This window comes from Meles meles, chromosome 4 (assembly GCF_922984935.1).
Source record: "Meles meles chromosome 4, mMelMel3.1 paternal haplotype, whole genome shotgun sequence".
NCBI classification, from domain to species: Eukaryota; Metazoa; Chordata; class Mammalia; order Carnivora; family Mustelidae; genus Meles; species Meles meles.
Genome location: NC_060069.1, coordinates 94,071,936 through 94,091,099, shown reverse-complemented (window position 1 = coordinate 94,091,099; position 19,164 = coordinate 94,071,936). Strand labels below are relative to the sequence as shown.

The 19,164-nt window shown below is 37.0% G+C and overlaps 1 protein-coding gene across 5 annotated transcripts in view; it reads right to left on the bottom strand.

Moving 5' to 3' along the window:
• Positions 1-19,164, bottom strand: part of TFDP2 (transcription factor Dp-2) — a 170,771-nt gene that overhangs the window by 119,553 nt on the left and 32,054 nt on the right. The gene's annotated exons all lie outside the window — the stretch shown is intronic.

Sequence of the window (19,164 nt, the reverse complement as noted above, 5' to 3'; positions counted from 1 at the left end):
TAACAATGACACAAACTAACATGCATCTCCACAAGTACATTGAGATGGACAGAATACCACTTCTGAGATACTTGTACCCAAAGCATAATCTAATTCATGAGGAAATAGCAGAGATATTTAAATAGCAGAGATATTTAAATTGAGATATATAAATTAAAATTTATATTTTAAATTATAAAATAATGGACTGAACGTCTTAAAATTTTTTGTGTCATAAAAAAGGAACCTAACAACCATTCCAGGTTTAAAAAGTCTAAAGTCACATAAAAATTAAATTCAACACAGGATCCTCAACTGGACTCTGGACCAGAGAAAATAACTGCTGTGAAGACCATTATCATGGCAAATGGAAAAACTGAAATATGGTCCACAGACTAGATAATAGTATTGTTTCAGCATTTCATTTCCTGCGTTGATCAGTTGTGGGTTTTTAAAGTGTGTTCCTGTTTTTAGAAAAAGTACACCAAAATATGTAGAAGTGAAGAGGTATAATAATAGCAATGTACTTTCGAATGATGAAAAAAATATATAATCTGTATATAGAAAGTGGGAATGAGGGGCGCCTGGGTGGCTTAGTGTGTTAAAGCCTCTGCCTTCAGCTCATGATCCCAGAGTCCTGGGATGGAGCCCTGCATCGGGCTCTCTGCTCAGCGGGGAGCCTGCTTCCCCTCCTCTCTCTCTCTGCCTGCCTCTGGCTCTCTACTTGTGATCTCTGTCAAATAAATAAACAAAATCTTAAAAAAAAAAAAAAAGAAGAATAAAGTGGGAATGATAAACTAAGTATGGCAAAATGTTAACAATTGGATAATCTGGGTAAAGGGTATTCAGGAGTTCTGTGTCCTATTTTTGCAACTTTTTTCTTATTTTACATTGTTTCAAAATTAAAGATTTAATAAGACATTTAAGGGGAAGAAAAATTAAAACTTAATTTTCAAAAGATCATAAACAATATGGCTTCATTAAATGGAGGCTCCAACTGTCTGCCTCATATACTACAATCTGAATCTACAAGTAAAACTTTGTGGATGGAAAAAAAAGGCATTTTTACTTTTTAATAAAACACCAAATTTACAGGGTGTTTCAGGGTGCCTGGGTGGCTCAGCAGTTAAGCATCGGACTTCAGCTCAGATCATGATCTTGAGGTCATGTGATGGAGCCCTGAGTTGGGCTCCCCCCTCAACCGGGAGTCTGCCCCTCTCCCTCTGCCCACCCCCCAAAGCTCATGTGGGCACGTGTGCTCTCTCTCTCTCTCTCAAAAACAAATAAAATCTTAAAAAAAAAAAACCAAACCCACTGAATTTACAATATTTCAATGATAAAGAAAACATAAATTAAAAAATCCCAAGTAAGACTTGGACAACCACTAAGATTTTCACTGTCCCATGATAGCTGTAGATTTGTTTACAATGTCTGTCATGATCTAATGTGAAAATTAAGTTCATATGCTAGAAATGTTTCACATTCATCAGCTATTTGTTATTTTCTCTTCAGTATTAAAAATATCCGATAAATAATAAAGCACAAGTTCCTGACATCCCATTCACTAAACTACCTAACAAGAAGCAATATTATACAGATTATGGTCTCTGACCACAACACAACTAAGTTAGGAATCAGCCATTTTAAATAAAGAGTTAAAAATCACATATTTGGGGCGCCTGCATGGCTCAGTGGGTTAAAGCCTCTGCCTTCAGCTCAGGTCATGATCCCAGGATCCTGGGATCAAGCCCCACATCGGGTTCTCTGCTCAGAAGGGAGCCTGCTTCCTCCTCTCTCTGTCTGCCTGCCTCTCTGCCTACTTGTAATCTCTGTCTGTTAAATAAATAAATCTTTAAAAAAAAAAACCACATATTTAAAAAATAAAACTATATTATTGCTCAAACAACCCATGAGTTAAGAAATCTGAGATATTTAGAACTGAATGACAATGAAAATAGCAGTAAAGAATAAGAGAATATTAAGAACTGAATGATAGTGAAAGTAATAAAACTGGCTGGCTTAGTCGGAAGACAATGCACAATGCTTGATCGCGGGGGCTATGATTTTGAGTCCAATGTTGGGTGTAGAGATTACTCAAAAGTAAGTAACAAATAAACTTAAAAAAGGGAAAGAAGATAATAAAACTTGCAAAGTGCAGGTGAAGTAGTACTTAGAAGTAAATTTGTATTTCTCTTCATTCATGATGCAATCAACTTAAAAGCTTAAAAAAGATCAGTGGGAACTCCAAGATACAAGAAAGGAACAAGAATCGAGTACTTAAATAGAAAAAAAAAAATAAAATAACAGTTGGTTCTCAAGTGTCCTGATTGAAGCAGGCATCTAATTAATAAAGCAACAGTGTTAGCAGAGTGAAAAAAGCTTGGATTTTTAAAGTTAGGCTCAATCAAGCTTTGACACTTATTAGCTGTGTGACCCTGAACAAGTGACTCAACCACTTTGAGTTTCAATGTCCTCATCTGAAAAAAAGGTATACTGAGTTTTTCAACCTTGTTAGCAGTAAATTACATACAATCTGCCTAAATGAAAATCTTTAGATCCAAGTCAATGTGACAAATGTCCTACAGTTCATACATAAACACCAAACACTCCTAAACACAAAAAATTCAATTTTAAATATTTCTAAGAGTACCTTCTGACCTATGAAAATATAGTTCTAACAAAAAACAATGAGTGTTTTCCATCAAAGTCCCTGACAAATTTTAGAAATCTACTGTATCTAAGGCAGATACGGTTTGCCTACCCAATATCTTATCCTCTTCTTCCTTAGGAGAAGTTTAAGGTGGCAATGTTCCCAACTTAAAAAAAAAAGTACTACATTCTCAGTCTCCCTTTCAGATGTACTGACCATAGGACATTAATTCTAGTCAATGAAATATAAGCAGACATCATTGGGCTGGTCTACCAGATTCAGCTAGTAAATGCCCTTTTTCCCTTCTCCCCATGTCTTCACTCCAAAATATAGTTGTTATGGTTAAAGCGGCTTGTCTCCATACCTCTGCTTCATTACAATATTCAGTATTCAATATGGTATTCTATCTCCTAATGGCTGGGCTTCTGGGTGACACTGTGATATTTACCCAAATTAAAAAAAAAAAAAATTAACAGACTGTTACTATTTCAGCACACAATAGCAAGTGGTGACCAATAAAATACTGCTTAGGCACATTAATGAGCCACATTAACAAACTTAATTTTGCTTAGTATTCCCTTTGTATCCTTTTACGAGAGCTAAGTATAAATTAAGAACCTCTAAATGTTACCTAAATGATAAATGCCTGAAATGATAAAATGTTTGGCATGGATTTCTTGAGTAAATTTTACTGGAACATCTCTGTGCTTCAATTTCTCCCATCTGCAAAAATAGTAACAAATAGTACATCTACTTGAGTCAAAACATAAAAAATTATTAGGACACTGCCTAGCAGAGTATAAGCCCACAGTGTTAGGGAAAAAAGCAGTTTGCTGTTTTTCATGATAAATTAAGGATTCTTCTTCCAAAATAAGTAATACATAACTCACATGTAGTAGAAGTAAAAAAAATACCACACCATAAATCTAGTTTAAAAAGGAAATAAAATGTTTAATTATGGTTAGAAAAACTTTTCTAAAATTAACAGAAGTAAGCAATAACTTTAGTCATTAATTTATTTATCCAGCAAGCACTGAACACCCACTATGTGCAAGGTATTCATCTAGGCACTGAAGACATCCTAGTAGATCAGAGAAACAACAAGCATAAACTTTCAAAGATAATTTAAATTATGTAAAATTACTGGGGCACCTGGATAGCTCAGTTGGTTAAATGCCTGCCTTAGGCCCAAGGTCATGATCTGGAGACCCTGGATTGAGCCCCACTTCGTCAGACTCCCTGCTCAACAAGGAGTCTGCTTCTTCCTCTGCCCCTACCCTGTTACTGGTTCCTCTCTCTCTCAAATAAATAAAAATCTTTTTAAAAAAATTATGTAAAAATACATTAAGATAAATGTTATAAAAAGAAATGGGACTATGACAGAGATCTGCCTCATTCAATTAAAAATGAAGTATTCTGTACTGGTTTTGAGTGAGAGTTTATAACCTTTAGTTTAAAATACACATTTCTAAGTATTTTTAAAGCTTTTGCTTTTTTAAAAACATTATTTTTAATCTAAAAATTATTTGTAACAAATGACTTAAAACCCAAGTGTCTAGAAAGTAAATAAACATGGCACTGGATGTTTCAAGAAACTGCCATCTTTGGTGGCACTGGTGATTCTCAATGATAAACCAGTCATGTGCACTGATGCATTGTGTTTTATTCAGGCTCAACAATTGTACACTTTGTCCTGTCACCAAGTTCTTCAGTTAGTTAAAAAATAAGTCGGATTTCTTCTTCCAGTTTCATGAACACATTATGTCAAGCTCAAAAAGTCAATCTTTGTGACCTCACCATCTGCCATGATCTCTTGTCAGTTTCAGACAATGTAACTCCCACAGATGGTCTCAAAATGCAAGAAGCCCTTTTCCTTTCCAATCACAATTTGGCAGCTCTGGCCACAAAGCCTTTTAAAATGGTAAAAATGGTACAATGGTAATCAAATTCAGAGAAGAAATAATTATGGATAAATTTGTAGAATTCACATCACCTGAATTAGGGTATGTAGACTTTCTATCACTGCTGAAAAAGAGGCTATGAAAAATTACATTTCAGCAAAGGCAGAATATTTAAATGAAAACATTAACTAATTTTAAAAACATACCCATGTTTCAAGGTCTGGAAAATACACAAAACAAGTAAGAAAAAACATCAGCCATGGTCCCAGCTCTCAGAGGCTGGGATAAAATGATAAAACTGATTAATACTATAAGCAATCAATAACAACTTTTAATAGTCTTCTACAGATGTGCAGTGAATAATGAATAATGTTTCAGCACTACTCTTTCACTTACATATTCAATAAATACTTACTGCCTGCTGAATGTCAAACATCAGGCTGAGCATTAAAGATATTATGAGAAATGACGACAGTCCCTGCCCTTGTGGAGCCTACATTTTCACTATGAGGGTAGCCAGTATACATGAATTTCATAATTACTTCATGACAATTACTGTTAAGGGCTACTACAGTAGATGAAAAAGATGAAAAGAAAGCATGTAAAATAAGGGATGGGACTCCAGCAGATTTAGAGAAGATTACTTTCAGGAAGTGAAATTTGTGCTGAGCTCGAAAAACTCAGTAAACCACTGGCAAAGAGAGAGGGTTCATCAAAGCCAGAAGGAGCAACCAGCTTAGAGGAAAGCTCATAGGAAGAAAAGCATATGGGAAGTTCCAGAAACTGAAGGAAGATCTAGAGACCTGAAAACAGGGCAAAAGGGAGGACTGCTAGGAGATGAAATGAGAGCAGAGAGAAGAGAAGGGACATGGTGAAATGTCATTATCGGATTTTTTTCAAAAATTAGATTAGTGGGAAGCCTCAGAAAGATTTTAAGTAGGGAACCAAACCTCTGAACCAAAGGAGATACTAAATTATGTTCACCAAAGATTAAGTAAAAACTATCTGCATCCTAATTATTTAAAAACCAGCAATACCAGCTATATTCTAGAGTTCTTTAGTAATGGCAATGTTCACTCATTTTTTGGACACATCAAGTAAATTTATATTTATCATCTATAATCCATTTATCTAACAAACAGCCTTACCCACTGAAACAAAACTCAAAGCATTTCTGGGTCCCCAGCTCTCTAATTAGCTTTGACAAAACCCCTGCACTAATCAGTAACTCAAGTCTTCAGGCCTTCCTTCATGTTATTAATTTTAATTAACATAAAATTCTTGGTAAATTTGCCTACCTTGATTTTTAGGCTTCAAGCCAATTATACCCAGTAGAAAAGATGTGGTAATAAGAAACAAATGGGTTAGGCAGTGTTATAGATGGGAACATTAGCAAAATAATTCACAACTGACAGCTTAATACTAAAGGAAGATTAGACATACAATTACTTGTCACCACCTAAACTCACTGAAGTAGAATGCCTCCTGACAAAATCCAGTTAATAACATGTTCCTTACAAATGCTTCTATAATAAAACCTAAGCAAAATTTTTGTTTCAAACATTTCACAGATTGTAACATTCTTGACTGGTCTTCTTACTTATTGAAAACAAAAATCTAAGAGAAAACTTATTTCTGTCCTGACCAAAGAAATAATATTAGAAGATATCACATAAATTTAAGACAAAATCACATTTCAAATCCTGCTAAGACCTAACAGAAAGGTTCTTTTACACGAAGCAGCAGAAGCCAAATTTTAAACCATTAATTTTCATGGATTAAATCACTTGGTGCACATGTGCTCTTTGGCAAAGCTGCATTTCCAGATCAACACAGCTTTCCATTAGTAATAAAAATGTTAAGACTTATCCCAACTTGACCCATCACAACAGGCAAGATGAGTTCTTAAAATATCATATGGGTAGTAATATAAATTTAGATAAAGTACTATACAAAGAACTCACAAGCATCAAATGTTAAATTTACCAAGAGTCTAAGAAGAAGACAACATGGGAAGCAATCAAAAAGGAGCAATGTGTTGTTGTGGGAATGCAAGTTGATGCAGCCACTTTGGAAAACAGTGTGGAGATTCCTTAAGAAATTAGAAATAGAGCTACCCTATGACCCTGGAACTGCACTACTGGGTATTTACCCCAAAGGTACAGATGTGGTGAAAAGAAGGGCCATCTGTACCCCAATGTTCATAGCAGCAACGGCCACAATTGCCAAACTATGGAAAGAGCCAAGATGCCCTTCAACAGATGAATGGATAAAGAAGATATGGTCCATATATACAATATATATACAACAACAGAATATTATGCCTCCATCAGAAAGGATGAATACCCAACTTCTGTATCAACATGGACCGGACTGGAGGAGATTATGCTGAGTGAAGTAAGTCAAGCAGACAGAGTCGATTATCATATGGTTTCACTTACTTGTGGAGCATAAGGAATAACATGGAGGACATTAGGGGAAGGAAAGGAAAAAATGAATTGGGGGAAATCAGAGGGGGAGACAAACCATGAGAGACTGTGAACAAACTGAGGGTTTTGGAGGGGAGAAGGGTGGGGTGTTAGGTGAGCCTGTTGGTAGGTATTAAGGAGGGCACATATTACATGGAGCACAGGGTGTGGTACATAAACAATGAATCTTGGAACACTGAAAAAAATCAATTTTTTTTTTAAAAAAGGAGTACTGTTTTTACTGGATCATGTCAATCTTCCTTAATTTAATTTATAAGTTTCACATCTTAAAAATGTTGAATCACCTTATGTAAGAATATTGTATATACTTCCATTAATCAAATCTGCTTTATGCCCTTGAGAGATATATAAATTATTCCTTACATTGGTGTTATGGGTTGAACTGTGTCTCCCCAAAAGATATGTTCAAGTTCTAACCCTGGTACCTATGAGTGTGACCTTATTTAGAAATACAGTCTCCGCAAATGGAATCAAGTTAGGATGAGATCATACTGAAATTAGGATAAGCCCTAACCCAATATGACTGGTGTTCTTCGGAACATGAGAAATGACAAAGAGAAGTTAGCTATGCAGAGATGAAGGCACAGACTGGAGTTATACTGCCACAAATCAAGAAACACAAGGAGCTACCAGAAGCTGAAAGAGGCGACGAAAGATCCTCTCTCAAAGCTTCACAAGAAGGATGGTCCTGCCAACACTTTGATTTTGGACTTCAAGCTTAGAACAGCGAGAGAATAACTTTCTGTTGTTTTAAGCCACCTACTGTGTGATACTTTTTTATGGCAGCTGTAGGAAACTAATACACTAGATTTTATACATGTCTTGTTATAGCTATTCCCAGGTTTTGGTGGTGTTTTAGCTTAACAGGTTCTTTTCTGTCATACATGGAATTCTCCATCGTAGCTTCCAACCTGTTTATACGTAATAAAGTTACAGATTTCCATTTGCTAATTTTATAATCTCACTACAGAACTGAATTTTTTTACCATCTGTAGTTTTTCAGTTGACTCTTGCATTTTTCAGGTATAAAATTATATGAAAATAGGGATTGTCGGATCTTTCAAGTTCATAGAACAATGAATGTAGCCTGATGACAAATCTCTCTTTCAACTTCCCAAAACAGATATAAAATAAACAAGGAGAATAAATAAAACCACACAGGACCTACGACTTCAACATTATCATTCCTAGGAGACAGAGATTACAGCAATTTTCAAATTACCTATAAGTAAAGGAAAACAAGTAATTCCCAACAAAATCCAATTGCCTGCCTACTGTAAGCCTGGGAATGCAGAGAGGGAAAGGAGGGAGGCTAAAAAGACTCCATGAAAAAGGGCACAGGGGTACAAGGAACTCAGAGGAAGCATAGACAGGACTACCCCAGAGAAACAATAAAACAGTAAAGGTAAAACTACTGAACACAAGGTTAGGACTTAATTGTTCACAGCCCTAGTGATGTGAAAGTATCTAGAAACAGCTGAACCACCACTGGCTGCCTCTGAGGAAGAGCTTCTGGCGGCGAGTCAGGTACACAGATAGAGAAGATGGAAGCTCTTGCAGCAAGGCAGTTAACATAAAAAAAGGTAATTAAAGAGAGGAATTATAAAGCCTACAGAAACAAAACAGAAACAAGACACACCAACCTTTCCTCTACCCCTTTCCCTCACCACCAAAACCATAAATTCATATAAGGAACTGAATAGAGGAGGGAAGAGTGACAGAAGAACTCTCTAAAACTCTAAAACTTTTGTCCACAGAATGCAGAGACACAACAACAAAAGCAAACTATATACATACAAACGTATTGCAAAAATCAGAAAAATACAAATGGAAGGTTTTCTATGGATAGTTTTCTCTCCCAAAATGAACCATGGAGCCAGGGAAAACTAACACTCACTTTGTATTGAATTAAATATCAAAATTTTTTGGTATTTAAAATTTGCAGAAAATTTGCAGGAAAAAACCTTAAGGCAGAAGGACAAAAACAAAGAATAAAAATGGACCAAAACAAGAGAAAGAAATTAAATAGAGTTGATTGAATGCCATAAAGAAACAGAAGAAACAGGGCACCTAGGTGGCTCAGCTCAGTTGGTTAGGTGTTTGACTCTTGGTTTTGGCTCAGGTCATGATCTTAGGGTCATGAGATCGAGCCCCAAGTTGGGCTCCATGCTCAGCAGGTAGTATGCTTGAGATCCTTTCCCTGCTTCCTCTGTCCCTCCCCCTGCTTGTGCTCTCTTTCTCTAAAATAAATAAATCTTAAAAAAAAAAAAAAAAGAAAGAAAGAAATAGAATAAAAGACCAAATCATATAAGAAATGAAAAACTAAATGAGATAAGGCACATGAGAACTTTTATTTTTATTAACATATAATGTATTATTTGCCCTGGGGTACAGGTCTGTGAATCGTTAGGCTTACACACTTCGCAGCACTCACCACAGCACATACCTTCCCAGTGTCCATAAGCCAACCACCCTCTCCATAACTTTTTAAAAAGATTCATTTATTTATTTACTTGAGAGCGATTGAGAGAGAGAGAGAGAGAGAGAGAGAGAGAGAGCGGGAGCGCATGGGCGCTCCTGGCAGGAGTGGGAGGGGCAGAAGGAGAGAGAATCTGAAGCTGAGTTAGTGCTGACTGCAGAGCCAGACGTGGGGCTTGATCTCTGGACTCTGAGACCATGACCTAAACCAAAACCAAAAGTCGGACATTTAACTGAGTCATCCAGACACCCTGAGAGAGAATAGATTTTAATGAAAACACAATAAAGGATGGTGAAGAAAAGGAGAAAAATGATAAAGAGAATGAAAATGACATAAAGAAAGAAGCAAAAGGGTCAGAGAGAAACTAGCTAAAATGGGTAACGGGAAAGGAACATTAGTATTACTGGTGCCCCTAATGAATAAAATCAAAACAATGGAACAGCACTAATATTAAAATTATAACATAAGGAAACTTCCCGGAAATAAAAGGGCTGAATCTACATATTAAAAAGGCCTACCAGATACTTAAGAAAACTGACCCAGAAGGATTGACTGTGACGCATACCCTAGCAAAACTGTTTAAAGACAAAAACAAAACAAAACAAAACTTCAGGGCTTCCAGGCAAACAGAAAAAACAATTCACAAAGGTAAAGGTAAAGAATTAGACTAGCATCAGATTTCTCAAAAACAACATATAGAGCAAGATAATGGTAAAACAGTATTTTCAAGAAACTTCAGGAAAGAAAATATAAACCAAGGATATTATATCCTGCTAAGCTGTGTACTTCGTTTCCAGAACATCAAAAAACAGTTTTGGGGGTATGCTCCTTGACGATGGTCTTGGCAATGATTTTTTTTTTTTTTAACTTGACACCAAAGGAAAAGGGAACAAAAGCAAACATGAACAAGTGGGACTATATCAAACTAAAAAGCTCTGCATAGCAAAAGAAGCCATCAACAAAATGAAAAGCCAACCTACCAAGTGGGAGAAAATATTTGAAAACTATACATGTTATAAAGGGTTAATATCCAAAATATATTAAAAAATCATACAGTTCAAAAGCAAAAAAACTATCTGATTTTAAAATGGGAAGAGGAACTAAACAGACATTTTTTCCAAAGAACACATACAGATGGTCAACAGACACATGAAAAGCTGCTCAACATCACTAATCAGCAGGGAAATGCAAATCAAAACCTCAAGAGATCACCTCACAACAGTCAGAATGACTGTCATCAAAGAGACAAGAGATGAGTGTTGGCATGAACGTGGAGAAAAGGGAACCCTTGTGCACTGTTGGTGGGAATGTAAATTGGTGCAGCCACTATGGAAAACGGTATGGCAGTTCCTCAAAAAATGAAAATTAGAACTATCATATGGTCTCGCAATCTCACTTCTGGATATATATACAAAGGAAATTAAATCACTAAAATCATTATCTCAAACAGGTACCTGCAGCCTCATGTTCACTACAGCATTATTCATAATAACCAAGACATGGAAACAATCTAAATGTCTATCAACAGATGAATGGATAAAGAAAATGAGGTAAATACAGAGAGAGTGTGGAATATTATTCAGACTTAGAAAAAGAAGGAAATCCTGCCATCTGTAACAACATGGATGACCTTGAGGGCATTATACTAAGAGAAATAAATCAGAGAGAAAACAAATACTATATAACCTCACTTCTGTGTGGAATCTAAAAAACCTCAACTCACAGAGACAGAAAAGATTGGTGATTGCCAGAAGCAGGGGGTGGGGTTGGAGGTGAACTGAGAGAAGCTGGTCAAAAGGTACAAACTTTCCGTTGTAAATTATGGGGATGTAATGTATAGCATGGTGACCATAGTTAACAATGCAGTATTGCATATTTGAAAGTTGCAAAGAGAGTAAATTTTTTAAAAAGTTTTAATAATAAGAAAAAAAATTTTATTAACTACATGAGATGATAAATATTAATTAAACCTATTGTGGTCATTATTTTGCAATATATACATGTATCAAATCATTAAGTTGAACACTTTAAGCTCATATAATGGTATATGCCAATTCTGTCAATAACTCAGGAAAAAAAGTTTGAATATGGTGGAACCCAGGGAATACTATAGATGTGTGTCCTTTCTGGGCAATCTATTAAAGGATGAGCTTCATCTAGCCAAAACATACCTAGAAAATTTTACAAAAGGACTACCACTGAGCATTTTACATATTCAATTGTAGAGGTAACACTAAAACAAGTCTGGGATCATAGAGTGAAGAACAATATGTAAAAGTACCTGCTTTGACAAAGTATAAAGAGAATACAACTAAAAGGTGGAAGAAGCAATGAGAGAAAAGGAGGAAAATAAAGATTACTGATTACTGATTGTTATATAGTTAATACGTATGCATCAAAGAATATCATTTAAAACTGACAGTAAAAAGTTAAGTTTAAAAAAAGGAGATTAAAGGCACTATAAAAACTATTAATGGAAATATACAGACCGCCTGAAAAAAATATCTGTATCACCCCCTGGAAAAAAATATATAAGCCTTCCTAAATACCAAAAGAGATGTTTTAAAAAAAGCAAAGAGGGGAGCGCCTGGATGGCTCAGTTGTTAAGCGTCTGCCTTTAGCTCAGGTCATGATCCCAGGGTCCTGGGATCGAGTCCTACATGCATCAGGCTCCTGCCTCTTCCTCTCCCACTCCCCCTATTTGTGTTCCCTCTCTTGCTGTGTCTCTCTCTGTCAAATAAATAAATAAAATCTTGGGAAAAAAAAAAAAAGCAGGGGCGCCTGGGTGGCTCAGTGGGTTAAAGCCTCTGCCTTCAGCTCAGGTCACGATCTCAGAGTCCTGGGATCGAGCCCCGCATCGGGCTCTCTGCTCAAGCAGGGAGCCTGCTTCCTCCTCTCTCTCTCTGCCTGCCTCTCGGCCTACTTGTGATCTCTGTCTGTCAAATAAATAAATAAATATTTTTTAAAAAATTTTAAAAAATTAAAAATTTAAAAAATTTAAAAAATTAAAAATTAAAAATTTTTAAAAAAAAAAGCAGAGAACCACAGTAAATATAACAATGCACACAGTAATGATAAATAGTATGTGGCATTATAAGATACATAATATACTGTATTTATGCTTTATCAGGGTTGATTTAATAAATAGTATTTATACAATTGAATATCTACCAAAAAGAAAATCCAGAAAATTCCAACTATCTTATATTCATTTTTTTGAGAAAGAGAGAGGGAGTCTAGCATGCAGGAAGCTTTCCAGGGAATGCTCATAGGAGACACAAGTATAAGGAGGAAAAGGAGATGAAAAGGGAATGAAGAGAAACTGACTCAGTGAGGGTACACCTGGGGCCTTAGCTGATATTACATGGAACTTGGGCTGGGATGCCCTTCGGAGCTGTCCCAAACGGAGGCAAGTTGAGTTGCTGCTGCTGCTTCTTTGTTTTTAATCTTTGCTTAAAAAATTTTTTATTTTCTAGATTTTATTTATTTATTTATTTTTTTTTTAAAAAGATTTTACTTATTTATTTGACAGAGAGAGAGATCACAAGTAGGCAGAGAGGCAGGCAGAGAGAGAGGAGGAAGCAGGCTCCCTGCGGAGCAGAGAGCCCGATGTGGGGCTCGATCCCAGGACCCCGAGATCATGACCTGAGCCGAAGGCAGCGGCTTAATCCACTGAGCCACCCAGGCGCCCCTAGATTTTATTTATTTATGTGACAGAGACAGAAAGCATGAGAGAGGATGAGAGCGCCCAAGGCGGGAGTGGGGGGGTGGGTGGGGAGCCTGCAGAGGGAGAGGGAGAAGCAGGCTCCCCACTGAGCAAGGAGCCTGACATAGGTCTTGATCCCAGGAGTCTGGGATCATGACCTCAGCTGAAGGCAGACGCTTAACCAACTGAGCCACCCAGAAGCCCCTGGGTCACTTCTCATAACCCTGCAGCACCCAGTCAGTTCTCATAGGATGCCTCTATGAGCAAGCCTAACCTCAGGTAAGAAAGTGCCATTACTCAGTTATGAAGAGCAGGTCTGAGCAGAGTACTGGAGTATCCACTATAATTCTACAGCAGTGAAAATTAATTAAACACAGTAACATGTCACAACACAGTTAAACCTTATTAATGTATTTATATACATATATATCTTTTAAACTTTATATATAAGTCACTAATATCACTTAGACACATACACTTAAGAATAAAAATGCAAGGGCTGCCTGGGTGGCTCAGTTGGTTAAGTGTCTGTCTTTGGCTCAGGGTCATGATCCCAGGGTCCTGGGATCAAGCCCTGCAACAGGCTCCCTGCTCTGCAGGGAGTCTGCTTTTCCACACACCACCCCCTACCATCCCGCGACTCTTGTGTGCTCTCTCAAGTGAATAAATAAAACTTTAAAAATAAAAATATAAGAAGCACACAGGAATTACAGACACCAAATTTTACCTCTCCATGCAAAAGAACAAAGCATTTAAGTTGGGGAATAGAGAAGGCTTCAACATTATGTTGGACTGTATAAGGAGAGTTATAGGTTATTAAAGGGGATTAATTTTATCATTCCATATACTTATTTACTTGTATATCTCAAACATTTAAGTCAAAAAAAGAAAGAAAAAAATAGTAACCAAATCTGTGTCTTTTAAAACAATAAACCAATAAAACACTTACAAACTTAATCAGGGGAAAAAAAAGGAGAGAAAACACAAATACGCAGCATATGAAAGGATTAAAGAGGAAAAATACCACAGAAGTAGAAGGAATTTAAAAATTGTGAGAGTTATTTTGTTCAGGCTGGAGCAAATAAATCAAGAACCTGAAAAAAAAAATGGATGATTTTCCAAGAAAATATAAGTTACCAAATCTGCCTCCAGAAGAACGAGATGATCTAAGTGGACTAATTACCATAGAAAAAATAAAATTGTCAAAGCATTGCCCATCTAACAGGGCAATGGGGGCCATACTCTTTTATAGATAAGTTCTGACAAAAAGAAAAATTATATTTTTACTTATTTATTAATAATTAATTAATTTAAATATTAGTGCTTTTTAACCAAAAGCTAAGATATGCTTTCAAAGGATGTTAAAATATATTATATATTCATTATAAAATAGCCTTCCTAAATCCTTGTTATAAATACTTAATAAAAAGAAAATGACAAGAGGCACCTGGGTGGCTCAGTGGCTTAAGGCTCCGCCTTCAGCTCAGGTCATGGTCTCAGGGTCCTGGGATCGAGACCCATATCAGGGCTCTGCTCAGCTCAGCAGGGAATCTGCTTTCCCCTCTCTCTGCCTGCCTCTCCGACCACTTGTGATCTCTCTTTCTCTGTCAAATAAATAAATAAATCTTAAAAAAAAAAAGAAAATGACTATTACTTAATGAGATTATATTTTACAAAGAATGCACATAGAATTTATCAAATGCCCTTTCACCATCTATGGATATATTTTTCATTATGTATCATTAAAGAAACAGTCCAGTTAAAGAAAAAAATAAGAAAGAATGTCAATTATCACCACTCACCATTATTACATAACATTGTTCTACAGACAGATACCAACCAATGCAATTATGCAAAAGAATGATAGAAGTATGTAAAACAGAACTGATGAGGCAATATTATTATACTTAGAGATGACAGTTTACAAAGAAGCCCCAAGAGAATCAAGCTCTTTCAAACCAGGAAAGTACTTCCAGATACGGCTGATTACAAAATTCATACTCAGAATTCAGCACTTTTCTGATACATAAAACTATGTCTTCTGATAACAACTATTTAAGAGGAGTAATGGGAAAAAATTACCCTATTTACAGTAGCAATGACCAAAAAAGGTAAAAAACTCAGCAAGAAATATAGAGATTTTTTAAAAATGTAAAAAAATGCCAAAATTTTCAACAACAAAATGCAATCATACGAGTATCAACTGCCCCCAAACTGACAAATACAATGAATAACAATAAAATTATTATTTTTTCTTTTTAATTAGATCAATTAATTCAACAGTTAATATGAAATATAAGACTTAAAACCCTAAAACTCAGAAGAAAATGTAGGGCAAAAGATGCATGGAATAATTGGATTTGGCATAGACTTCTTGGATATGACACCAAAGGTATAGGCAAAAAGAAAGAAACATGGGATCTTATGCATAAGTTTTCAAATGTGTGCATCAAAAAACACTACCCACAGAGTAAAAAAACATCCCATAGTTTGGCAGAAAATATTTGGAAATTATACGTCTGACAGGAAATTAATATCCAAAAAACACAGAGAACTCCTGAAACCCAACAACAACAACAACAACAAAAACCAATTAGATTAAAAAATGGACAAAGGACTTGAAAGGACATTTCTCCAGAAGATATACAAATGGCCAATAAGCAAGTGATATATGCTCAGTATCATTAACCATTAGAGAAATGTAAACCAAAACTACCTAAAATACACTTCATACCCATTAGGATGACTACTACCAGGAAAACAGAAAATAAGTATTGACAAAGATATGAAGAAAATGGAACCCTGTGCCCTACTGATAGGAATATAAAATGGTACAGCCACTATAAAAAGCAGTATGGATGCCCCTCAAAGCGCCTGGGTGGCTCAGTGGGTTAAGCCGCTGCCTTCGGCTCGGGTCATGATCTCGGGGTCCTGGGATCGAGTCCCGCATCGGGCTCTCTGCTCGGCGGGGAGCCTGCTTCTCTCTCTGCCTGCCTCTCTGTCTGCTTGTGATCTCTCTCTGTCAAACAAATAAATAAATAAATAATCTTAAAAAAAAAAAAAGGTTAAAAATTAATAATAGAATTGCCATATGATCCAGAAATTCCACTGCTAGGTATATACCCAGAAGAACTGAAAGCAGGGTTTTGAAGAGGTATTTGTACACCCATGTTCACAGCAGCATTATCCACAGTAGCTAAAACACGGAATCAATTCATATCCATCAATGGATGAATGATTAAGAAAAATTCCATACAATGGAATAGCATTCAACCTTTAAAAGGAAAGAAATTTCTGACAAGTGCTACAACATGGATGAATCTTGAGGATATTATGCTAAGCAAAACAAGCCAGTCAAAAAAAGACTACTACTGGAGGCTGGGAAGATAGTGGAGTAGGAGGACCCAAAGCTTACCTCATCCCACAGACAGAACTAGATAACGCTCACATCAACATAAATAACCCAGAAAATAACCCGAAGACTGGCAGAACAAACTACAAACTAACGGTAGAGTAGAGGCCACATCAAAGAAGGTAGGAAGGATGGAGGCTCAATTTGGGAGAACAGACCACGGCTATGTGCAGTAGGGAAAGAGCTGGTGGTGCAAAAAAGGGCGAAAAACAGACTGTCACACCAGGGAGCCTACACAAGGAAGATGACTCCCCATAACATTTGGTGCACTTTTTAAAAAAATTATTTATTTATTTCACAGACAGAGATCACAAGTAGGCAGAGAGGCAGGCAGAGAGGCGGGGTGGGAGGGGCAGGCTCCCCATTGAGCAGATGGATGCCAGGCTCTATCCCAGGACTCTGGGATCATGACCTGAGCCGAAGGCAGAGGCTTTAACCCACTGAGCCACAACATTGGCTTTGAAAGTGAGAGGGGCCAAATTTCATGAGTTCTTAAACCAGTGGGACTTAAAGTCTGGAATTTGAAAAATCAGTAGGCTGGGTTCTGGGAGAGCTCTAAGAGCTAAGGAAGTTAAGTCCCTATGCTTAAAGAGACAGTGACAAACAGCCTGCAGAAATACAGCATAGAAGCAACAGTTTGAAAAATGCCTGAGGCAGACAGGAAGGAGTTATTTACTCACCTCAGAGCAAGTCTGGGAGAGGCAGGGATACAGGGAGACCTCTCCAAGAACAAAGGAGCCAGCAGGCTCCATTTCCCTCCCCCTGTCTCCCAGTATAAACACAATGGCCATAGGCAGGAACCACTCATTGCTGACACTCACTATCTTTAAACTATTTTTTTTTTTAGGATTTTATTTATTTATTTGACAGACAGAGATCACAAGTAGGCAGAGAGGCAGGCAAAGAGAGAGGGGAGGGGTAAGCAGGCTCCCTACCGAGCAGAGAGCCCAATGGGAGGCTTGACCTGAGCTGGGATCATGACCTGAGCTAAAGGCAGAGGCTTTAACCCACTGAGCCACCCAGGCGTCCCTGACACTCACTATCTAATTTGCTTACAGTAGGCCTCACTCCCATGTGCTTGGGTGATCTGCACTTCCCAGTCATACTTGCCTCAGTCCTGGCACTGCAGGTCTCCTCTGCCATAGGACTGTTGCAAAGCCTGAAAACACCATACAGGGCCTTGGTATTAGTGGTGGCAAGATCAGTTTTCATTTTGCAAGCAAACCAGAGCACACCTTACTAAAACACATCCTACCCTGGTCAGGTCCAAACACTGCCCACAACAGGCAAAAGGAGCCTCTGAAGATGATTGGACTGAAGGAAAAAGCAGCCAGGGCACACTAGCAGGTCATAAGCAATACACATATGAGATGCTCCCTGAAGCACCAAGTCCTGGGGAACAGGGACACTGTACAGCAGGGCATTACAGGATGTCTTCTTCATGTGAATATAACCTCCAAGAGCAGGAGATACAGCTCACTTTCCTAACAGAGAAACAGACAAAGAGAGAGAGGCAAAATGAGGAAACAGAGGAAAACGTTCCAAATGAAAGAACAGGACAAAAACCACAGCAAAAGACCTAAACAAAACATGAAGAGGTAATATGCCTGATAGAGAACTGAAAGTAATGATTATAAAAATACTCACTAGACTTGAGAATAGGGTGGAAGACATGAGACCCTTAACAAAGAGATAAAAAAGAACCAGTAAGAAATGAAGAATACAACAAATGAAATTAAAAAAATACTTGATGAAAGCAGAGGAATGAATTAATGATCTGGAAGACTAAGTAATGAAAAGCAATCAAGTTGAGTGAGTGAGTGGAAAAAAAATACACAAACTGAGAATAGTCTCAAGGAATTTAATGACTCCATCAAGTGCAGTAACATTCACATTATAGGGAGCCCAGAACAAGAAGAGAAAGAAACGGGGGCAGAACATTTATTTGAAGAAATAATAGCTGAAAACTTCCTTAATATGGGGAAGGAAACAGATATCTAGATCCAGGAGGCACAGCGATCCCCCCAGCAAAATCAAACCTAGGAGGTCCACACCAACATATACAGTTATTAAAATGCAAAAAGTAGTGATAAAGATGAAATATTAAAAGCAGTAAGAGAAAAGAACAGTTACATACAATGGCAACATGATAAGGCTATCAGAAGATTTTTTAGCAAAAACTCTGCAGACCAGAAGACAGTGGCATGATATATTCAAGGGGCTGAAAAGGAAAAATGTGCAGCCAAGAATATTCTGTCCAGCAAAGCTATCATTCAGAATAGAAGGAGAGACAAGGAGTTTCCCAAACAAAAACTAAAAGAATTTATGACCACTAGACCAGCCCTACAAGAAATTAAAGGGGACTCTTTAAGTGGAAAGTAAAGACCTTAAGTGAGAGCATGGGAAGTAGGGATCACAAAAGAAGTTTAAAAAAAAAAAAAAAAAAAAATATATATATATATATATATATACACACACACACTTGTAAAAATCAATCAAGGGATTCACAAAATAAAAGGATGTAAAATATGACCCCAAATTCCTAAAA